This window comes from Lates calcarifer, linkage group LG9, assembly GCF_001640805.2.
Source record: "Lates calcarifer isolate ASB-BC8 linkage group LG9, TLL_Latcal_v3, whole genome shotgun sequence".
Lineage (NCBI taxonomy): Eukaryota > Metazoa > Chordata > Actinopteri > Centropomidae > Lates > Lates calcarifer.
In genome coordinates, this window is record NC_066841.1 from 7,589,085 (window position 1) to 7,595,138 (window position 6,054).

Consider the following 6,054-nt stretch of genomic DNA (forward strand, 5'->3'; position numbering starts at 1 on the left):
GGCATCAAAAATGTCATAAAAATGTCACAAAAATGTCATAAAATGTCATAGTATAGTATGGCGTCAAAAATGTCATAGTATAGTATGGTATCAAAAATGTCATAAAAATGTCACAAAAATGTCATAGTATAGTATGGCATCAAAAATGTCATAAAAATGTCATAGTATAGTATGGCGTCAAAAATGTCATAAAATGTCATAGTATAGTATGGCTTAAAAAATGTCATAAAAATGTCATCCTATAGTATGGCGTCAAAAATATGGTAAAAATATTGCAAAAATGTCATAGTGTAGTATGGCGTCAAAAATTTGGAAAAGGTGTCATAGTATAGTATGGTGTCAAAAATGTTATAAAAATGTCATAGTATAGTATGGTGTCAAAAATTTGTAAAAAAAGTCAGTATAGTTTGGGGTCAAAAATGTGATTAAAAAAAAAAGATATTAGGGTTCTGTTTTTTTCGCCCCTTGTAGCTAGAGGTTAGGGTTTTCGCCACTTGTAGCCAGAGGTTAGGGTTATGGCTTTGAGCCACTTGTGGCCAGAGGTTAGGGTTAGGGTTACAGCCTTGAGCCACTTGTAGCTGGAGGTTAGGGTTTTCGCCATGTGCTAGAAGTTAGGGTTATGGCTTTGAGCCACTTGTAGCTGGAGGTTAGGGTTAGGGTTTTCGTCACTTGTGGCCAGAGGTTAGGGTTAGGGTTAGAGCTTTGAGCCACTTGTAGCTAGAAGTTGGGGTTAGGGTTAGGGTTACAGCTTTGAGCCACTTGTAGCTAGAAGTTGGGGTTAGGGTTAGGGTTAGAGCTTTGAGCCACTTGTAGCTGGAGGTTAGGGTTTTCGCCATGTGCTAGAAGTTAGGGTTATGGCTTTGAGCCACTTGAGGCTGGAGGTTAGGGTTAGGGTTTTCGTCACTTGTGGCCAGAGGTTAGGGTTAGGGTTAGAGCTTTGAGCCACTTGCAGCTAGAAGTTGGGGTTAGGGTTAGGGTTAGGGTTACAGCTTTGAGCCACTTGTAGCTAGAAGTTGGGGTTAGGGTTACAGCTTTGAGCCACTTGTAGCTAGAAGTTGGGGTTAGGGTTAGGGTTACAGCTTTGAGCCACTTGCAGCTAGAAGTTGGGGTTAGGGTTAGGGTTAGGGTTACAGCTTTGAGCCACTTGTAGCTAGAAGTTGGGGTTAGGGTTAGGGTTACAGCTTTGAGCCACTTGTAGCTAGAAGTTGGGGTTAGGGTTTTCGCCACTTGTGGCCAGAGGTTAGGGTTAGGGTTACAGCTTTGAGCCACTTGAAGCTAGAAGTTGGGGTTAGGGTTAGGGTTACAGCTTTGAGCCACTTGCAGCTAGAAGTTGGGGTTAGGGTTAGGGTTAGGGTTACAGCTTTGAGCCACTTGTAGCTAGAAGTTGGGGTTAGGGTTTTCGCCACTTGTGGCCAGAGGTTAGGGTTAGGGTTACAGCTTTGAGCCACTTGAAGCTAGAAGTTGGGGTTAGGGTTAGGGTTACAGCTTTGAGCCACTTGTAGCTAGAAGTTGGGGTTAGGGTTAGGGTTAGGGTTTTCGCCACTTGTAGCTAGAGGTTAGGGTTATGGCTTGGAGCCAGAGTTTTAGCCTCAATAATACATTTTAATTACAAACTGCAACTAGAGAATACTTAATATTTCTACATTACAAAATTATTTTTGTGATATTATTTTGAAAATAAAGAAACTCAACTCAAAAGTTAAGTTACAAGACTTTATTGACTCTTTTTTAAACAATATTCAACAAAGCACAGCAAATGAAAGATGTTTGACCACTTAGAGACACTTTGTTTAATTCTCCCACCCCACAGATAATGTAGTGATTAGCACATATGAGGATATTCTTATTAGGCTTATACATTTCTAAATATCTTTAAGAACATTTGACTACATTTGTTGTCCTCTTCAGGTGATGCAGTCTTCTCCTCACTCTCCTGCAGAGATAGAACATATTAGTCACTGTCTGTAAAGAAGAAAAACACAGTTATATTATCCCTCAAATTCCTCTATTACTACATATAACTTTTCCTATTCTTGTTTCTTGTAATATTACAAATTACATCTTACATTTGAGACAGTATGACATTTTCCGACCTTGACCACACAGTATACTACGTCTTACTATGACATTTTTATGCATCCACTACACTGACATGTGATATTTTTATGTAGGGCTACAGACTAACTTTTCCTCTCTAGTAGCACTGGTGCTCCTTACTGAAAATTTCCGGAGCACCAGCCTAAAAGTTAGGAGCACCGTTTATTTAAATCAACATTCAATGAAAACCTTTCATATTTTTTCCATGTTAACTATATTAGTGATAAACGCTTTAGTAATAAATAGACAGTTACGGGTTCTTTTTATTATTAAATGCCTAACTATACTATGACATTGTTTGTGTTTTTTGACAATTTTGACCACATGCTTTACTGTGATATTGTACTGTGTATTGTATTGATACTGTTACCTCTGACTTTAAAACACTTACATATTACTTTTCTTATTACATATTACTTCTAAAATGACAAATAATTTTTACTGTTGCAAACTACATCTAGTAACAAATTACTCTACAAATTACTCTTACTTCTGATATTGCTAATTACTTTTACATTCAATACATTATTATTACATTTCAGATTACTTCTATTATTACACTTTTCTGATATACTGAATACTGAATATAAACAACTTAATGTCAGTGCTCTGTGTTGGACAGTTAATGTAAAGCCGTTTGTGAATTACCTGTCTCTCTGTGATTGTGGACTATGTCTCTGCGAGTCATGGACAATGTTTTCCTCGTCCTCAACAATGTCTCTGCGATCATGGATGATGTTGTGGACAAAGTGGTGACACCTGGAGGAAATCAAAGCGAAACATACAAAAGAAAATGATCAATACACTACTACCTATTCCTCATCAACAGTTTAACCATGAAAACAGATAAATATTCAACATTACAGCTGAACCAGAACATTTAACAAACATTAGAGGCTGTTTCAGAATATGAACAGTTGACTGTCATCGCCTCCTGAAGAACCAACAAGTATTTGGGGAAAAAGCTAAATGATTATTAATTGTGTGTCTATCAACTAATCACTAAAGCAATCACGTATGTTACTGTGAAATACACAACAATAATAAACAATAGTTAAGTAAATTTTGAATGCATGATTTTAACTTGTGTTGTTTATTATACTTCCGTAAAGAGCCTGAGTATTTCTTTCACCACCAACGGTCACACACAGAATCATTATTTGACATTTCAACCTTCTTATTAACACATATTTAAAATGTCTTTGTTTTGTGTTGTTTTTATTTAATGAATCACAGCCAAATTTACAAAGGTCTTAACAGCAGCTTATGTGAATTTTTTTTAAATAAGTGTAACTGGTCATTATAAACCATAAAGATATTTTTAAAATTTAAATTGTTCCCTATTGGTAAGTGATAAGATTTACTATAATATAGGCTAGGCTATAAATGTTGCATAGTTATTTAGTCTTTTACAGAGGATACAGGTGCCAAATGAGCTGACGGCATGAATAAGAGTGTTTTCATGCACTGTTTTGCCTAGGTCACTTATTCCAGGAGTAATTTGGCCCAAGTCAGATTCAAAATTGCGTAAAGTCACAAAGGCGTGTTTGTAAATTGGTCATCTAATGCCCTTATTTTACATAATAATATACATACAATACATAATATTTGTATGTCACTAGTCATCTATTGTCAAAACCTTTTTGTGTGAAATGATTGATAAATATCACATACTCTATATTTGGTTCAGTTTTTTCTGTTTTTTGAAAAACTTGCTCTGTGATGGACAGATGGACAGTAAAGCTGTTTGTAAATTACCTGGAGGCCTGTGTCCTGGTCTCAAAGAACGTCTTCATTATACCAAGACTCTCTGCGATTGTGGACGATGCCTCTCTGTGATCGACGATGATGTCTCTGTGATCATGGACTACGTCTCTTTGATCGCAGACAACGTCTCTGCAATCATGAACAGTGAGGGAGAAAGGCAGAGAGACAGAGGGGTGACTGACCGAGAGCTGATGTTTAAATTCTTCACTTTCTTTGAACTGTGCATTCATGAACTATGTGAATAAACTTTGATAATGACTTTTTGTGACAAATCAAACTATTCAGACTTAAAATCGATTACTGAAGATGAATTTAATGTCAGTGCTCTGTGTTGGACAGTTTATGTAAAATGAATTACCTGGAGGCCTCGGTCCTTGTCTCAAAGGACTTCCTCCTTGTACAATGTCTCTGCGATCATGGACAAAGTGCTGACCTCTGGAGGAAATAAAAAGAGAAATAAACAAAGGAAAATGATCAATATACAATGACCTATATACAACGACAATTTAACCCTAAAACAGACAGAAATATTCTTCATTACAGCCGAACCACAACATTCTCCAAACGTCAGAAGAGTGTCTCCAAAAATGGGCTATTTACAGTCACAAATGACATGAAAAGATATGATATGGTAAGAATCAATAATAATAAATATTTGGGAAAAATTAACTAAAATGATTATTTTAAATCTTACATTTCTATATTAATTATCTGTTGACTAATCACTGGAGGAATTGTATATATTATTGTGAACTGCATACTAAAAACTTTCACTTAAGTAATTTTTTTGAAAGCAAGGTTTTAATTTTTTCTGATACTTCAGTCCACAGGCAGAAAATTAAGTTTTTAAAAATTATAATAACTAGTGCTATTTTCTGATCATTTATAGACACCATCAATCAGTTATTATTATATACTAAACTCATTAAATACCAAGGATTTAAATAATAACACTAACTTACTTACTAACATTAATAATTCAGCTCATCAACAGATTTTTTTCAAACAGGGTAAATGTTGAGGACACACGCCTGTTTGGTTTATAAGGTGAGAGGTGGTGTTTCTGTCCAGGCTGCAGCAGCCGAATGAGTAAACCTGGAAAACGCAAGTACAACACAAATAACCTAATTAATAAAAAATAGTTCACCTCCACAGTGTAGAATAATTCAGCACTGAAAACTAAACACTAAACCCCTGACAATCGCACTTTTTTGAAGTGTTTTGGGGTGAATAAATTAATTATGTTCATAATATTTTCTAACAGTAATTTCAGCTCATACACTGTGACCTACTCTTGAGGCTTATAACGTGTGGAAGAGCACAGTTAAAATCTAGTTTTCAAGCTTGTATTTAACTCAAAACTGAGCTCAATAAGGTCTCAAAGCACCACAAACAAATTTCTAATCAACAATATACACAACAGGGGATAAATGGAAGGCTATGGACAGCTACAAAGACTCACAACAGACACAAAAAACTGGGTCGCAAAATTATCACAATGAGATGCTTCACTGCCACAAAGAAACACAAAATGGCCACAATGACCAGTTAAATGACCAGGAATAGACACAATACTACAAATACACAAAATGATGCAAAGCAACCCAAAGAAGCTGACCATATGTAGATGTACAACAGCCAGAAACGATGCAATACCACTACAAATAGACACAAAATGACTAACTTACAATGATCAAGATGGAGCACAAAATTATGTCTGCAAAGTAACTGTAAAGAGATGCAAACGGAGTTGTAAACAAACAAACTGACTAATAAACAGTCACCACCCTCCACACCGCATGTCGGGGACGCTTTAGTCACAGACACCCAAACACCCACGCAAGTAAAAACGACAACAAAACGGAAAAGGCCCAAAGATATTAAAGGATGAGGCTAATTCTAACGTTCGCCACTAATGCTAATGCTAACACTCAAGTGTAAAACATCCAGGTCCAGACGCAAAATAATATTACCACAAACCGATGACAACGACATGATAAACCACCATAAACGAAGTTAAAATGATCAGGGTTGAACAAAACATGACAAAGAGACGCAAAATGCCGGTAAAGTGAAAACAAACAAATACAAATACAAACAGGGATTTACACAGAGCCCATCATCCGTACACGTTAGGTGCCCAGAACACATGTAAGGGACGCCTCGGTCACAGAAACACAAACACACTCT